Source organism: Ciconia boyciana, chromosome 7 (assembly GCF_034638445.1).
Source record: "Ciconia boyciana chromosome 7, ASM3463844v1, whole genome shotgun sequence".
Taxonomy (NCBI): Eukaryota; Metazoa; Chordata; class Aves; order Ciconiiformes; family Ciconiidae; genus Ciconia; species Ciconia boyciana.
Genome location: NC_132940.1, coordinates 55,520,883 through 55,538,564, shown reverse-complemented (window position 1 = coordinate 55,538,564; position 17,682 = coordinate 55,520,883).

The window sequence follows — 17,682 nt, the reverse complement described above, 5'->3', positions numbered from 1 at the left end:
TCTCTTTGGCCCTGTGGGTAGGACCAGCAGAAAGCAGGGACTCAGGAGCTTGGTGACAGGGAAGCAGGGCTGGCGCACGGGCACCATGGGGTTACTCTTCACTTACTCGGCAGCATGCCTTAAGTTTTGGTTTATTCTATTTTATTCCTAATGGGTTATAATCGCTGCATTGCCCCACCGAACTCTGCTATCAGCAGCTCTGCCACGTCCAGTTACAGTGCACTAGGGCATACCCTGGTGCAGACACACTCAAGGACTATCTCAGTTGCTTCTGCAGGTCCTCAGGGGAGGGTGAAATCCTCTTGCTTTGGCCACCCAACATAAAACTACATTTTTCATTCAAAAAAAGCACCTCCTCCAGAGTGAATCCTCCCACAAAGACCAGGCCGCAAAAGGCAGCCGCCCATCCTCTGCCTCCACGTGGGCACCACTGCCAGAGACCCCGAAGGCGGGCGGTGGGGCTGGCAGCAGCGGCTGGCTCCTCCGGAGGAGCCGGGGCAGGACTGGTGGTGGGCTAGGGCTGCTGGGGGGGCTGGCTCGGACGCCTGATGTGGGGTCTCTGGATCCTTATCTGTAAAGGAGGGACAGGCCACATCACGCTGTTGGCGCTGCATGGGCTCTGCTCTTCACAACGAGCTCAGAGCCCAGTGCAAGCCACAGCGTCCGTGGTGCTCCGGGACGAGGCACGGCTCCCGAGCATCTTTGAGACATGGGGCCAGGACGTCAGTCCCCAGCCCACGGCCCCCCACCCCAAGCCCCCATGGGGACAATAACCCCGGGCAGACCTGGACTGAGGGGTCGATGGCCTGGAGCCGCAGTTCCCAACGTCTTTCCGGGGAGTGGGAGTGGGCGGACTCTGCCCGCTCTCCTGCCGTCATCAGAGCTGGAGCAGGGAAGATGAGCAGAGCTCAAACAAGACCAGGGTGAAGCAGAGCTAGGGTGGGGGGATTTCGCAGAGATGTACTCACAGGAGAAGGGCCGTGGCCTCCAGAAGGTCTCCTTGGCCCTAGGAGGGGGGGAGCAGGAAGGGGACAACGTGTTGGGGGGGCTGGGAGGGCCCCTGCCTTGTCCTGGTGCCGGGGTTGGATGGGAGTGGGGAGCAGTGACTGAGTGTGGGGGCAAGATGAGGCTACAAGAGGAGGAGAAGCCCCGGTTGCTGTGCACACGCAATTTCTAGCCTTGCCACAAGTGCAAATGAACAGAGGCACTTCCTGGAGAGCCTTGGCTCCAGGGCTGGCAGGGAGCTGGCAGCAGGGGCAGGACACAGCTCCGACCGGTGAGGGGGGCTTGGGGTGCTGAGCTTCCTCAGAGCATGGATACCACACCAGGACCAAGGGCTGGGGAGGAGGGAAGGAGATGCTGGTGCTTCCACCCCAGCCTTGCACCTCATCAGTCATCTTGCCTCTCATCTGCAGGAGAGCAAGGTCCAATCCTGCAACCGCCTTTTTCTTGCTCCAGATCAACTCTTTCCAGAGCAACGTGAATTGCAGTGGAAATCATTTAGATGGTATTCAAATTAAAATTAAATAGAAAGCCTGTCTGTAACCGAGCACTGGGTGAGATGAGGAAGAAATGCAAATATTCCTTGACATGGGGGAAAAGAGAAGGTAGTGTTCAACCCACTGATATTATTGCACCCCTGTGCAGCAGATGACTGGGGAAGGGGCTGGAAGATGCTAAAAGACCACCTGGCTCAGCCCCTTCCCCAGGGCAGGCTCCCCCTGCCCCTGGCCAGATGGGTCCCACTAGTGGTGGACCTTCCAGAGATGGATTTTCCACTAGTTTTTTGGGGTTGGCAAAGCTCCTCCTGACACCCAACCTCCATCCCCTGCTGCACTCGCAGCACCCACCCCTGTGCGGGTCCAGCCCGTGGCTCACCCCCGGTGCCGGTGGTGGTGCTGGCGGCAGAGGTGCGAGGCCAGGCAGGCGGCAGCGAGCAGGACACAGAGCAGAGCCAGGGCTCCCACCAAGATGCCGAGGAAGGCAGCGAAGCTGACGGCCAGTTGCTCACACCGGGCGCCAGTGGGGGAGAAGATGGAGAAGGGGAGGCAGCTGCAGATGGGGAGGGAGGAGCGGTGATGCCATGGGGAGTCACGGCCGTGCGCGGTGCCCTTGCCCATCCCCAGCGCCATTGCTACCTGCACGTGGGCCCCTCAGGCAGGTGCTGGCACCAGCCACCGTGCTGGCAGTAGCCCATCTTGCAAGGGGAGATGCAGAGGAAGCCAGCGGTCCCCACGTAGTGGAGCTGGTAGCCTTTGTAGCCATACAGACCGCAGGGGAAATAGCGTCTCAGCTCAGCCACCGTCACTGGGGATGGACGGCACGGGTTCAGCCATGCGGCAGCATCACCCCTCGACGCTTTCCCAGGTCTCCCTGAGCCGGATCCGTGCCTGGGGTGGGGACTGCCGCCCACCTGCCTCGCCCGCGGGTGTTACCCGAACCCCAGGGCACGCAGGGTGATGGGGACAATGGGGACGGCAGGCTGCTCCTCTCAGGATCCCTGGCTCGGCGCCGGGAGCAACTCACGCTTCACCAGGTCGGTGATGTTGTCCCGGTGCAGGCGCTGGAAGAGGAGGAGCGTGCCCGCCTCCCGCCGCCCCTGCCGCCTGTTGAAGGCGCCGGTGATGGCCCCCGGCAGGTCCTCGTTCAGGAACCGGATGACGGTGCCGCGGCTGTCATAGGCGAACTCGGACACCACTGCGAAGGTGAAGCCATCGCTCTCTGTCCTGCGGGGAAAGGACGGGGCTGCTGGCAGAGCTGCTGCTGCCTCACAGAGTGACCGAGCCTCCCTGTGCCTCAGTTTCCCCGTTTGGGGGCTGGTGAAGAAGGGACGAGGCAGGAGATGGAAGGTGCCGTGGGGCTTGTGTCTCCAAGAGCTTACCAGCATCAGGGCTGGAAAAACAGACTCTGGGGCGGGGGAAATGCCCTTTGTGTCCCAAACCCTGCGGCCCCATGCCCAGCCCTGCCCCACCGGCTCCCTGGGGTGGGCAAGGGGCCACTCCACAGCCAACTCACATCTGGGTGATGTTGGTGTTGCTCTGGAAAGCCTTCACCTCCAGGGAGCCCAGGATGGCTGAGACCTGTGGCAGGGAGAGTGGGAGGGAGTGAGGGGAGAGCAGGACGGCACCAGCACGGGGAGAGGCTGAAGGGCGATGCGGGCACCACGGCCAAGCCCCAAGGGCTGCTCTGGCCTTTCGTTCATGCGCTGGGGACCTGGCACATGGCCAAGGCCGCAGCTGACATCACGCGGCTGGTGCTGCCTCCCTCCGGCCCTGCGGATCCGCTGGATCCCCGGGGATCCCGCGGGAGGGGGCACACAATGGCACAGGCACCCCAAGCTGCCATGCTGCCTGGTGTGCCGGTGCGTCCCGCTCCCCGAGACCATCCCCTCCGGTGACATACGCTGCTGTCGACTTCCCTGGCAGTGGCGTTTCGCAGCGTCCTGACCCTCAGCCAGACACTTCTCCGGGGCAGATCTGCCAGGGGGAAGCAGCAGCAGTGGCTCTGGCATCCCAGGACTGGGGTGAGCAGGGTTGGGGTTCACCCCCCACCGGGCACAGGCACCCACCTGTGCTGGGCAGCGGCCGAAAATCCCCCCCTGCCACCAGGCAGCGCTGGTCGGTGAAAGCCGGGGGGCAGGCGCAGGAAGGGGCGCAGGTGGTGGGGTGCAAGCGGCAGCGTCCCCCGTTGCTGCAGTAGCCCTCGGGGCAGGAGCGGGAGCCGCAGGCCGAGCCACAGCCTGGCCCCTCGCCTGCGGGACCGGTCAGGTGGAGGCATGAGCCTGGCTGCAGTGGCAGAGCCCCAGCGCACTGACCCATCCTCAGCCGCTCTGCAATGCCTTTCTTCCAAGTTTTGGGGGGGGGGGGCTTTATGCGTTAGGACTTTTAGTGTAAATTCAGATCCTCAAGGAAAAGCCCTTCCTCCCAGCTGGAGCCTTTTGCCCTTGTGAAATCCCAGCCTACTGCATTAAAACAGGAGCAAAAACCATCACCCCAACCCCACCACAGCCATCTGAAAACAGGATTTAAGTTTAGCCCCCCAACCTCTGCATGTGCATTTGAACTTTGATGGGATGAGATTTTTTTTTTTTTTCAGAAAGAGAAAAATTGCACGGGAAAAGTTTCCCTTTCTGGCAGATTAGTGAGATCTGCAGCCTGGGAGCACGAGGGGTGGCCGGACTCTGGTCCCTTCTGTTGAGGATAGCAAGGGCTTGGGTACAGAGCTCAGCCAGCTTCCCCTCCTCTCCTCTCTGGCTAGTTTGGGTCCCATGGGAGCCCTCCTCCATGGAGGCCCGTGGGGTGATGGGGACGAGAACCATGCCTGCCAGGGTGCCTGCACTCACCCTCCTCGCCGGCCGGGCAGGAGCAGATGTAGCTGCCCACCGTGTTGGTACAGGTGGCATTCCCCGGGCATGCTGTCCCCTGCGCACACTCGTCGATATCTGCCGAGGCAATGCAGCATGGCACCAGAAGAAATACCTCCGCCGGGGTCCTGCGGGCACCCCAGGTTCCCGGTGGCCGTGGTGAGCCCTCGTCACCTGAGCAGTGCCGTCCGTCGCCGGTCAGGCCAGCCGGGCAGGGGCCGCAGCTGGTGTGTGAGTCACAGCCCACGCCGGGGAAGCATCCCTGGGCGCAGGGGTCCGGAGCGTCCTGGCAGAAGGGACCCGAGTAGCCGCCCTCGCACCTGCAGGCTGCCAGCTGGGAAGGGGATGGTGACACTGGCTTAGGGGACACGAGGAGGACGGGTGGACAGAGAAGACAGCCAGTGTGGCTGTCATGGGGACAGGCACAGTGTGGCACCGGAGGAGCTTTCCAGGACGCTACCTGCAGGGAGGACCCCCCCAGGGTGACGGTGTCACTGTAGTCACACTCCTGGCTCCTGCTGCAGCTGCAAAGGGTGAAGTGGAGCTGGAGGAGGGCGGAGAGGTTGTTGGACCCGACAGCCTCCAGGTTGACAGTGAGTGGGGCCATCCCACGGGGCTCCCACGTCAGGGTGCCGCTCTCTGCCGGGGGGAGAGGTGGGAGTTAGAGGAGGCGGCAGAGGAAAGGGGCAGGGTGGTCGGTGTCCCCCCATCTCATCCCAGCCACCCCATCTCTCCTTCCTTACCTGATATGTTGAGCTCCAGCGAGAGGTGGGGGACAAAGCGTGCGCCCACCCCCGTGGCACGGTACTGCCTCCTGACCCTTTCTGTCCTGAAGGCCATGAGCGACGCGTCACCGGTGATGACGGGAGGGAAGGCGTCTGAGGAAAGAGCAGCCCAGCACATGGCTGGTTGTTTGCTACATGGCCTTGGCACCCCTTGGCTCTGAGTCCCTCCTGGTGAGGATGGGACCCCAGGCAGATGCTGCCATGACCACCGACCGACAAGGCCCTCGTGTTGTACAGCATGGTGGCATCTCGCAGGCTTGGAGACCAGCCAGCCGGGCAGTGCAACTCCAAGACCTTGGTGACTTCTCTCCTGCCTCACATGGAGCAAGAGAGCCCAGGGAGGGAGCAGGGCACTGCCTGGTTACCCAAGCCATGCCCTCTTGGAGGTGAGGATCTGCTCCACTTACTGAGTACTGTCTTCTTCTGCTGGAATTCGGCTGCGAGACTCTGGGTGGCCAGGCCCAGGGCCACGTCCCCTGTGCTCAGCGAATCGTAGATGCACTCCTTGCTGCCACGGCACTGTGAAGCTGCGAGCTGGTATTGGCTTTCATTCTCCTGCCGCAGCCGAGACAAGAAGATGGGTGTGAAGTTCATTACCGGTAAGTCCAGCGGCTGAGCAAACAGGCTGTGCTCTCCAACGGCCCCTGCAAGAGAGCACAACATGGGTATGGCCTTGGGTTTTTAAGGTTTATTATATTTTAGGGCTCATTTCCACGGATCAGTAAGGAGACCAAAGGGCTTCCCTGGCATCACTTTTGCTCAGGCAAGTGTCTAAATGTCTCCAGCCAAAACATGGCCAGAAGGTGCAGGAATGGGGGGGTCATCAAGGTGGATCCCAAGCCTGGACTTACAGGTCATCCCGTAGCTGTAGATCTCCTCCTCGCTGCTGTTCACAGGGATGCTGGTACCGTTCGGCATCTGGAAGTCATCTGCGGGGTCATGGTCCCACACACCTGGTGGAGCATCACCAGAGGACTGGAGTCCCCCATGCCGGGGTTGACCTCCTCTCTGGTGCTGGCCAGTGTTTAGTTTAGACCCGGGGTCCCTGCCCTCACAAGCACGTTCCCCCAGTGTTTTCCAGCCTGCTTCAGGGTGGGAAGGGGACTTTGCACCCTGGCTCTGCAGTGGTGCCAGAAGTCCTCACCCAGGAGACCCTTGGTGCTGTTGCGGTAGTGATCGGGCAGGCTGCAGACCACGCTGAGGATCCCGGAGGCGGCTGAGATGGAGACGGCGATGGCCCCATCGAAGATGGCCGTGACGGAGGAGGCATTGATCAGCAGGACACCGGGGCTGTAGTACACCTTGGCACCCATGTCTGCAAGAGAAGGAGAGCACAGAGGGAGAGTCCCTGCAAGGCTGGGGTCTGAAATGATGTGCCTGAATTTGGGGAGGGGAGTGCTCCCCATCCACCCCAGCCGAGTCAGAGACAGGGTGCAGGTGGGAGACAGTTGATGGAGCTCAGGATGGCAGCCTTTGTGCTGGGCAGGGCTGGTCCCCATGGGATGGGGACACCTCTCATCCCCCTCAATACATTTAACGTCTAACAGCACATCCTGCTCACCTTGGGAATAGGAAAACTGGATGGTTTTGTCATTCAGGAGGACTTGGATGTCACCCTGGCTCCCCAAGGTCCACTCAACCTGCAAATCATGGCAGATGTCCCAGTCAGTCCCTCTGCTCGTCCCTTCCTGCCATCCCCCCATGCTGGGGACACTCAAGCTAAACCCTGTCCTCTTCCAGCCCTGGCAGAGAGGCTCAGCCCCGGGGGCCATGCTGGCATGCTCTTCACCCCAGCAAACAAATGATAAAGCAGCTTTGATGGTTGCACAGAAGAGGACAGCAAGTTGCCCCCCATCACTGCTGGCATGGGACGTGCACAGGCCACCACCACTGCTCGGCTGACCATGGCAGCGTGGAGAGCTGTGCTGGGGGGCTCCAGGCTCTGAGCCCCCTCCTCACGCTGCTCAACAGCTGCTTCTGGTGACACCAGGAAATTTTGCTTACTGAAACAGGTGTGGGGAGCAATTCTGCAAAGCAAGGAAGAGCACGCGCTTGTGTAACGTGTCCGGAGGAGACTGGTGATCAGGGTGAAGGCTGTGCAATGAAGACGGTGGTGCAGACCGTGTTCCTGCAGAGCTCCAGGCCCTTGCTGACCAGCTTGCAAGAGGTGTTAGAGTTGTGTCTCCTTAGTCTTAGTCCAACCCCCAGCTATTAGCACTTTGCTGGGGTTACGGGAGGTGGCAGGAAAAGGAGAGGGGATGCTCCTTGGGTCCCGGCCACTTGTAGGTGATGCAGAGCCAATGCCCAACCTGCCAGAGGCATCTCTCCTGTTAGAAGCTCAAACTGATACCCAGGTCGCTCCTACTCACTGTTGTGGTGATGGTGGTGGAGATATACTGGGCAGCAAAGGCCATGAAGTTGGTGGCGTGGGCCGTGCCAGTCTGGACCGTACGCCCATGCAGCACAAAGCTGGTCTGGGTATCACTGGCCAGCAGCAGGACAAAGTCCCCGAGCCCATTGAAGGTGTAGGTGAGTCCATCCAGGGTGGTGATGTGGGGGTCCCCAAAAGCACCAGCTGGGGTCCAAAGCAGACGGAGCCGTTTTGGGAGGAGGAAGAAAAGCAAATGCTGGTGTCATTGCATGGAGGAGAGCAGCCCCCGGTGCTGCGCTGGGCTCAGCACTCCCCACCGGGATGCTGCAAAGTGTGGTTAATGCATGGGGTCCACGTACCGCTGTGCCACGCACTCAGTACTCTGGCACAGAGGAGGCAGAGCCCTGGGGACTCACCGGGGGTGGGCGGCACGTATCCCTCGCAGCTGACCCTCGGTCTCTTCTCAGCAAACCTGGCACATAACAGGGGCTTCCCCACGCACCGGCAGCACCAGTCGAATGCCTCCAGCTCCCTGTCTGCAGAGGAAGGAGGCCGGGCACTGGGGGGTGTGGGGGTCCCCGCTGCACCTGCAGAGCGCTCGGTGCTCAGGGTGTTTTAGGGTGAGGGAGCACCGGTGCCCACTTACCAGCGGCGGGGCGGATGGGCAGGCTCCATGCTCTCTCCTGCCAGCCTTCGAGCAAGCTCCCGTCTTGGTACAGACACCGCACCCCGGCTCCGGCTGGGCTGGGGGACGCAGTGCGCAGCATCCTCACAGAGGTGTCCGCCAGGCCTGAAATGGTGTGGGGGGATCGTGGCCACCCCCAGAGCAGGAGGGGACCCCCTGCTGTCCCCCCATCCCGCAGCTGGCCCTGGGGGCCATGCTTGGCACCTCTGCTCTGGCGGTAGCGGGGGTCCAGCTCTGCCTGGGGCTGGGAGCAGGGGCATGGTGGCAGCTGGCTGTTCCAGGTGGCCGGTGCTGGCTCTGCGTCCAGCCACGCCAGGCACTGCAGCCTGTAGTTCACCCGGGAGCGACTGTCCAGCCTGTATATCCACAGCCCACGCACATCTGGGAGAGCAACCAAAGAACAGCACAGCTCGGCTGGGGTCTCGCCTTGTGCTGAGGGGGATCCCGTGGGACAACTGTCCCTGGCCATTGACCTCACACGAGGTCTCCAGGCTCCCTCTAGAGCCGGCGTGGCCATGGCAAGCCACAGCAGGACACGGGACACCTGTGCTCTGCCCTCGGTGGCCAGCCCTTGCCCGGTAGCTTCGCTGGCCCATCGCCTTGCAGGGACACATGCTGGGGACATGCTTCCAGCGTGGGGCACATGGGTCCCTCCATCCCCACTGCCCCGAGGGCTCTCCTGGTGCCGTACCGGTGCCGGCGCTGCTGTGCTGGTCGGGTCGGTACTTGACAGCTGGTGGCTTTTGAGTCAGCTCATTATTTTGGGCATAGCCATCGCCGCTGTGTGGAGAGAGGAGGTTTGGAGTCACCCTCCCAACACAACCCTCCTCTGCTGCACGCAGAGCAGCTGGGGTGGGAACTGCTGCCATTTGCAGGAGAGAGGGTTTAAATGGGACAGGGTTGCTCCAGGGGTGGGAGCTGGGCTCTCCTGGGGACAACGTCTCCGATGGTCCCAACATAGTGCTGGGAGAAATCCCTGCTGTCCCAAAGCACAGCCACACGCGTGCACAGCACCTGGAGAAGCCGATCAGCACGTTGCCCACAGCCAGCTTGGCGTAGTCCCACCGCATCCCGCCGTCCTGGTAGAGCAGCAGGGCGAAGGAACAGTTCCCATCGGTGGTGAGGACTGCCTGGTAGGTGCTCGTCTGGAGAAATCCAAGGCACCCCCTTAGCACCCCCAAAGCCTCCCCTGCTCTCCCCACAGCGCAGACTGAGGCGGTGAGACCCGAAACGCCCGCATCAAGGCGCAGGAGACCAGCAGCCCAGCCCTGCCCCGGCCATCGCTGGTGACAGTCCCCTCCGACACCTGGGTCCCCTGCTGCTCACCCGAGTGTCATCCCGCCAGGATGGGTATGCTGGAGCCTTCTCCCATGTCACCTTCAAGGTCCATTTTGCTGCGTAGGGGGTTTTCAGGTATTTCTCAATCCTTGCTTCCACGTCATGGACAAGGGGGTCTCGGGTAGAGCTGAGGGTGGAGTACTCCTGCCGGTTGGCAAGAGAGAGTGTTAAGTGGGCGAGCTGGGAGCTGGGCTCTCCCAGGAGAACATCTTTGGTGGCCCTGACCTGGTACCAGGTGGTGCCAACACCCTGGGAGAAATCTGCATCGTCCCAAAAGGCGGCCACCATCGGCAAACCCTCCTGGCCGCTGAAGCCCCGGGGAGGTGGGTTGGGGTTAGAGGGGACGTAGTTGTCCGTGGGTGGGAAAATGATCTGCCCATTATCTGTAAACTAAGCAAAATAACTTGTTATTTGCTGACATCCCAGGCAGCTCCTGGGATGGCTTTTAGCCTCCATGGGTGAGCAGAAACAAGCTATTTTAAATTGCAAAAAAATTAACATTCGGATTAAATCCAGTTTCTGCTCCATTTCCGTGGTGTTTTTTTTTCTACCAAAGAGGCTGCACATGCCTTACATGCTCAGAGAGGGGGGAACTCACGTAGAGAGCATCCCGCAGCGACTTCCCGAAGGGGAACCCAATCTCTGGCTTGAACAGGGGGGAGTTAAAATCCACTGTCCTCTGGATGCACTCTTGGTCCCCTCCCTCCATGCCGAAGGGGTAAAGTGAGGCTGCCGGCACTGAAAAGGGCAGGAGATTAATCGAAAAGGTGAAAAAACATTAATGTCTGCTCCATCCTTCCTGCAGCCAGGGCAAATTCGCCTGCTTGCCACCGAGATGCTGTGCCCAGCCAGACCAGCACTCTGATGGCTTGTAACCCAATTTTTAACCCAGTTTTTAATTCAGAATAGGATGCTCTCAGATGTCCTATTTCACCTTTCCCCATGAATCTGGCAGCCCAATGTGCAATGCAGACGAGTCACCCTGGGCCGGGCCGTACCCTCAGCCATCATGGTGCTTGGTAGGCTGACAACCCCTTCCTGCTCTTTGCTTTGGGAAGAAGAACATCTACTTACCGATAAGCCCGCGGGTGGGTCGGGGCTCAGGGGCAGGATTTCTGTGGCCAGCGGTAGTGTGGGCAGATATACTTGATGCTATGGCCGGTCCTCTCTGTGTCCCAAAGGCAGGAGCCGGGGCAGTGGCAGGGCTGGTGGTGGCTGGCCGTCTCCCCGGTGCCGCGGTGCCTGGGGCCAGGAGAGCTCCTGCCTCCTTGGCTGGGCTCGCTGGGGCTGTGGGTGCAACAGCCACAGTGCTGCCTGCAGCCATGGCTGTTTTCTCCCCCCAGGCAGGTGCCCCTAGAGATGTCCCGAAGCCGGGAGGTGATGTGCTCGCTGCCTGTCCCATGGCACGGATGCTGAGAGCCGTGGGAGAAGTGGCGCCTGTTGCCGGCGTGGGGGGCGTCTGTCCGGCTGCTGGCTCCCTGGTTGCACCAACACCAAGCAGGGACGAGGGGGCTGTTGCTGTCTCCTCCGCTGGGCTGTGCGGGCTGGGGAGGGGTGAACCGGGCACTGGAACGGCAGGGCTGGGACTGAGGATGCCCCAGGACCTGGCAGTTGTCTCCACCGAGGGGGTACGTGCTGCTGGGGACAGGACATGTTGCCCGCCTCCGCTTGTCTCATCGTGAGTTACAGCGGGGGACAGGGCACTGCTGGTGCTGGTGGCCTCTGCCATGGCAGATGGCACGGCGGCGGTGGCCCTGGTCACCACAAAGGTGTCCCTGCCGGCTGAGGTGGCTGGCGGGATGGTGTTGCTGGGGAACACTCTGGTGGCTGGCATGGTGGCCAGGCTTGTGCCAGCAGTGTTGGAGACAGGCACGTGGGTGCTGTTGGTGCTGGCTGGGGGTGCTGCACCCTTGGCGCTGCTCTCAGAGGAGGTGGTGTCCGCCCAGGCGGTGGTGTCACCGGCACCTGACCGGGATGCGGCTGTAGACTCCCATGTGTGTGTGTGTCCAACAGCCAGCGAGGAGACCCCAGCTGTGGGCTTGTCCTCAGCGACCGGGCTGAGAGCCCTCGAGGCTGGGTTGTGGGTGCTATCGGTGGCCTCAGGGGATGGCCTTGGGGTGAGACGGGGGCTGCGTGGAGCAGAGGCACTGCTGGGGACAGGAGAGGTGGGTGTCGTGACCCGGTCGAGACTGGCATCACCTGCTCCCGCTGCTGGACCAGTGACAGTGATGCTGTGGGTGACGGAGGGTGCCACCACCACCGGATGGGTGTTCCCAGAGACAGGAGGGGACACACTGACATCTGGCTCAGCAGTGCTGTGGGGGAGGCCAGGGGAGGGTGTTATAACTGGCTCTGGAGCTGTGGGTGATGCTGTGCCCACGATGGCCACTGCCGTAGGGCTTTTGCTGCCCGGGGCAGAGCGTGCCGATGGGGTGGCATCACCGGTGCCTGGCTCAGCCACCCCAGCCACAGCAGTGGGCAAGCCCAGGGGCAGCTCTGCAGCCCCGTTCCCTGTGGCAGGAGAAGCCGTGTCCATGTCCAAGTCCATGCCCGTGTCTGTGTCCGTGGTAGGCTCAGCAGTGCGATAGCTGTGGTCCGATGCAGCCGTGCCTGGCAGAGCAGCGATGCTGGCTGTGGCGGGGGGTGATGCCAGCGCGGCTGTCCCCAGGGCGGTGTCACTGCTGTGGGGGGTACCTGTCGCAGCACCCGCCCTTGTGTTTTCAACCGGGGTTGAGCCTGGAGCTACCTGCGTCGTGCTGCCATCTCCTGCCGGCTGGGACCTGCCCCTGCCTCCCTCCACGGCTGTGTTTTCAGGGGGTGGCAGTGTCACTGGCTGGGGTGTCTTGCCAGTGGCGGCGTTGGGGAGGGGGCTGGCCGTGGCCGGTGCTGGGCTGGGGTTAGCCACAGCTGGCGGGGCTGAGCGACCGCCCCTGGGAGCGAGGAGAGGCAGATCCATTGGGGGCCTGGTTTCGGGAGTGTCGGTCCCAGGTGGCTCTGGTGATGGCCCGGTGGTGACGATTGTGTGGCTGGGAGCTGGCCCTGCTGCACTGGCACCTGGGTTCTCCTCCATGCTCACCTCCAGGGACACTGTCCCCACCACTCGCCCCGCAGTGCTGCCATCAGAGTGGGGGTCACCTGAAGCACCCGTTGCTGGCAGTGGGGTGGCCGGGGACACTGGGGATATGCCTGCTGCCATCTCTTGGGAGGTGCTGGATGGGGACACCCCCAGAGCCATCCCTGCAGTGGCACTGCCTTCCAGGAGAGTGGGAACGCCTGCTCGTGATGCCATGGGGACGCTGGCTGCTCTGGGTACCCCCGGGGTGCCTGGCACAGCCATGCCCATGCCTGGTGCAGCGCTGGGTGACCACGTCTCTGCCCCCAGAGCTGCCCCACGTCGGGACCCAGCCCAGAGCGGTGGGGCTGGAGCAGGTCCAGGGGTGACACCAGTTCCCAGGGGTGCTGAGCCCACACTGGGACCAGGCTGGCTGCGGCTGGGAGATGCATCAGGCACAGTTGGGGTGGCTCCGGTGTCCCGCAGCATTGTGGTGGCATTGCCACTGGCCAGCGATGCTGTTCCCATCCCTGCTTCACTAATCGGAGTGTTGCTAATGAGGGATGATGGGTGGGCAGCTGGCCCAGTCCCGATGCCATACACACCAAGGGAAGATGTTGGTGCAGCAGTGGCTTGAGGGGCCCCATCTGGCTTTGCCCCACCAGCATCCATGAGGGACAATGACGTGGCCATGCTGGGTCTGGCTGGAGGGGATCCGCCTGCAGCCATCTCTGCTGTGGTGGCCCCAGGGCCTGCTGAGGGGGTCTGGGGGAGCAGAGACCCCGTGGTGTGCACAAAAGGCCCTGGAGAAGGACGATCAGGGCCATCAGGAGCTGTGTGGGGGGACAGCCTCATGCTGAGCCCCCCTGGGGTGGCCTTGGTCTCCAGGGAAGCGGTGCCTGCTGTTATTCTGGCACTGGGCTCACTCCTGACGGACACCAGCTCAGCACCAGTGCTTCCCAGAGCTGGGAACAACGTGGTGGGGACGTGCTCTGCAGCAGTGACATCCATCACCATAGCCGGTGTGCCCGGAGCTAGCGCAGTGGCCTGGGGGTGGGTGACAGCGTTGGCTCCAGGCAGCCCATCTCCAGCAGTGCCGGGGCCCGCGCTGTGGCTGGGGGGAAGCGTCTCTCCTGCACCCGGCCCAGCACCCCCAGGGAGCTGGGGTGAAAGGACTGGAGGCAGCTGAGTGGGGGGCACAGGGGGGTCCTGTGAGGTGTTGTGGCTAGCGTTGGATAAGGCACGTGTCGCTGGCTCTGTAGCCTCGCCAATGCCAATGGTGGCAGAAGAAAAGGTGACCTTTGCTGGGGATGCGCTTGGGTGGTCTGCAGACGGGGGGGTCACCATCCTGGCTCCCTCTGTGGCCGTGTGTGGGGGACTCCTGGGGAGGCCAGTGGCAGGGCTGGCTGAGGCTGCGGCTGCTTTCCCAGGGCTGCCCGTGTCGTGAGGGATGCTGGCTGCTGTGGCCGGAGGTGAGGTGGCTTTGTCCAGCCCTGCTGTGACCTCCTGGGATGGGAGCACAGCGGTTGCGTGTGGCTCAGCAGAGCTCTTGCTGACGCTGGGGGGTGATGTCCCTGCGCTGTGCTCGTCCTGGGGGAGTGATGGCACTGTGGTCCATGCTGTCCCTGGCACTCCCTCCGCGGTGACAGCATCGCCCAGCTTCACCAACTCATTGGCATCAGTCAATTTGCCAGTGACTGAGGAAGATGCTTTTGTCCCTGGCACTGGCTGAGCAGCCGGGACGTGTACCACTGGTGGGGACAGACCTCCGCGTGCTGCTGGGGGGACACCTCTCAGTGCACCGGCAGCACCCATGGGTGGCTCGGCCGCAGTCCTCTCTTGCACAGGGACAGTTGTTGCCAGGACTGGCTCTCCAGGGATGCTGTCCAGAGCCACTCTGGACACGTCCACAGCCTGCTTGGGAGCGGTGCTGCTGTTTGATGGTGGTTTGCTTGTCCCCATTACAGCGAGGACACCTGGAGCTGGGGACGATGTCGCTGTGGCTGGCTCAGCACCGCCACCGCCTGCGGCAAGACCCACCATGTGCCCTGTTGGCGCGAAGGACGGAAGCTGCCCGTGCCAAGCGGTGGTGGGAGCCGGAGGGACGCTGGTCGGGTGGCTGGCAGCGCCTGGAGGGGAGACCCCAGCCCCTGCCCCTGCCTGGAGGCTGCCTCGCATTGCTGGACCCCCACGGAGAGCTGCCGCGCTGGGAGGCCCCCCCTGCTCACCGCTGGTCCCGTCTGGGACCAGCGCTCTCGCCGTCACCTGCGGCACCAGGCTGCCTGTGGGGCGAGACAAGGCAGCCCCAGCTGGATCAGCCCCGCCGTGGCCCCATCAGGCAGAACCTGCCCGTGGCCAGCTGCCTGCCAGACTCACCTGAGCCGTGGCTGCCCGCGGAGGTGGTCCTGCCGGCAAGAAAGGGGTGCTCTGGCTGGGAGGCCGCGGTGGTGGGGGGCACCTGGCACGTGCCCAGGTCCGGAGGCAGCTCGGCGCTGGTGCTGTCAGCCGCGGGGAAGACGCTGCCTGGTTCTGCCAGGGCTGGCGCGGGGGCAAGGGGCTGCTCCCCTGACTCCCCGGCTTGCGCTGGCAGGAGAGCAGGTTGGTGAGGGCAGGACAGGGCAAAAAACAGCCCAGGGGCCCCAGAACCCCCATTCCTCCTCCCTGCTGCGGGAAGAAGGTGCCCCCAGGCCACAGGTTGCCCTCAGGGCTGGTGCCCACCCCAGCATGCGCAGCCGGACTAATGCCGAGAGCAAGACAGACACCTTCCCCATGGGCGTGAGTCCCCGTTTGACCCACAACCCCCTCCCCTCCTTCCCCTGCCGTGGTCGGGGGACCATGCCAAGGCTGTGGCATCAGCAGGCAGAGACGGGGGCAAACCCCAGCTGGGCACTTGGGTTCGAACTTGCAGCGTTCAAGCAGCCAGAAAGTAATTTGCAGCCTGTCACCCATCGCCTGTCACCCAGATGGTATCGACCACCTGATCAGACCAGCAGCGGTGCGGACGACCCCGGCACTTACCTGGCAGCACCCAGAGCCCCCACAGCACCCAGCTCCAGAGCGGCCACCAGCCCCGGCACCCCATGGCACTTCCTTGGCGGCAGGGACGGGGCTGTGGCTCTCCCTGTCCCAGGGGAGCGACGCAACGGGGCGGCTCTGTCGGTGAGCTCTCCCCTAGGCGGGAGGGACGAGGGCACCACGTGCCCTGCCTGGGGCACTGACGCCTCCACTTCCTTGAAGCCCACCGTGGAGGTGGCCGCGTCCCCGTCCTGGGGACCCACTGATGCTGGGGGACACCCATTTTGCCATGGGAGGTTTTAAGGCCCTTCCCCGGGTGACCCCCATGGTTGACACCCCAAGGCTGGGGGAGTCCCCAACCCCTGGGGAGCACCCAATGGGCTGCAAAGTCACCTGGCCCAAAGGCCCTGGGATGGCAAGTGGGGACAGGGGTCCCCAGCACCTCTGGGAGGGGTGGGTCAGCCCTGGGCCCTGCACCCCCCATCTACCCCCCCCCCCCATTTGCTGCTGGGTCCCTGCCACGCTCGGACGAGCAGCCGATAACCCCTGGCAGGGGTGGGCTCGCCGCCAAGGAGGAAGAAGGAAGGATCAGCCTCCCGCTGCCGCCTCGGGGTCCCGCGTGCTAACCCTGCCCCGTCCCCCCTCCCGGCACCGCTGGCACTGCCGCCAGGGACCTGCGTGCTGGGGTTATCTGTGCCATCGCGCAAACACCCACGCAAGCCCAGCTGGGGTGGGGGTTGTTCCTGCACGGGCGGCAGGTCCGGGCCTTGTCCTAGGTTGCAGGTCACCTTCCACGGGGGACAGCGGCCAGGCGCACCCGGCTGTGCAAAGGGAGGCTGCAGCAAACACTGCAGCAAACACACGTTTGCTTCTTCACGGGGCCTAGCCCAGCTCCGGGATCATTTAAGGTGGGGGGGAAATAAGTGGGTGAAGGTGTTGTGCCTTCCTCACTTCACTGACAGCCATCCCACCTGCCTGCCATGCCCTGGTAGCTGCACCTTAGATGGGAAAACTGAGGCACAGAGAGCCCAAAGCACCTATGCATAGCTGTGCCCACAGCAGCACCGGCAAAATTCCCTGTCCCCATGCTCAGGGAGGGCTGGGAGGCCGGAGATGAGCAGAGCTGTCGGTGCACATGGCACATAGGCGATGTGGCTGGGTACCATCTGCCAGGGAGAGGGACCCACGGCCATGGACCCACAGCCATGCCAGGGCAGCCCTTCCTGCCAGGTGACTCACTGTGCATGGCAGGGTCTCTCCTCTGAAGCCACCAGCTCTAGAACACAGGGCATGCTGGGGACCAGGTACCACCAATGCCCATGGACCCGGTGGGTTTGGGCACCGAGGTCCTCCTCCACCTGCACGGAGACCGCTTCCTGGTGCTGCTGCAAGGTGGCACCCCAGGGAACCCAGCTAAGGGGCTCTGACACCTGCTTGGGGGGGGGTAGCACTGCCACCTGGCCTGGGACGCCATGGGGGCCAGCCCCCTACCTCCCCATTAGCACCTGGCTCCGGCTGCGCGGTAGCATCCGGTTGCACAACGCCCCTCGTGTGGGTGGGGGTGCGACGCCGGTCCCGCCACTCCCTGCCCGGGCATGAGTCAGGCAGTGGCCTGGAGCCGAACTGCGGCGGGGCGCCGGGGCAAGGGGGGCCCTGCCGCAGTGGGCTCCCTGCACAGGGGCATTGCCGTGGGCAAGCACCGCCCGGCTGGAGGGGGCAAAACCGTGCCCAGCCTTCAAGCTTTGCTCCTGCGTGTGGGACAGCGTGTGACAAAACCCAGCAGCCCCCGATGGGGAGACCTTTGCATGCCAAAACAGCCTGCGAGCCATCACTGGCGGGTTTTATGGGTGCCTTTGTCATACAGCTCCCTGGGGATCCCCAACGCCTGCTGGGCACCACAGCACATGTGCATCCCCTCCCAGGCACCCTGCACCCGGGCTCCATCCCTGCGGCAGGTCCCACGGGTCACAGTCCCGGCTGCCTGCAGGGAGGAACCGGTGCCCATGGAGACATGGCCTGTCCCTGTGCATCGGCAGGGATGAACCTGGGAGACGGCCACAGGCACCCTCCTCC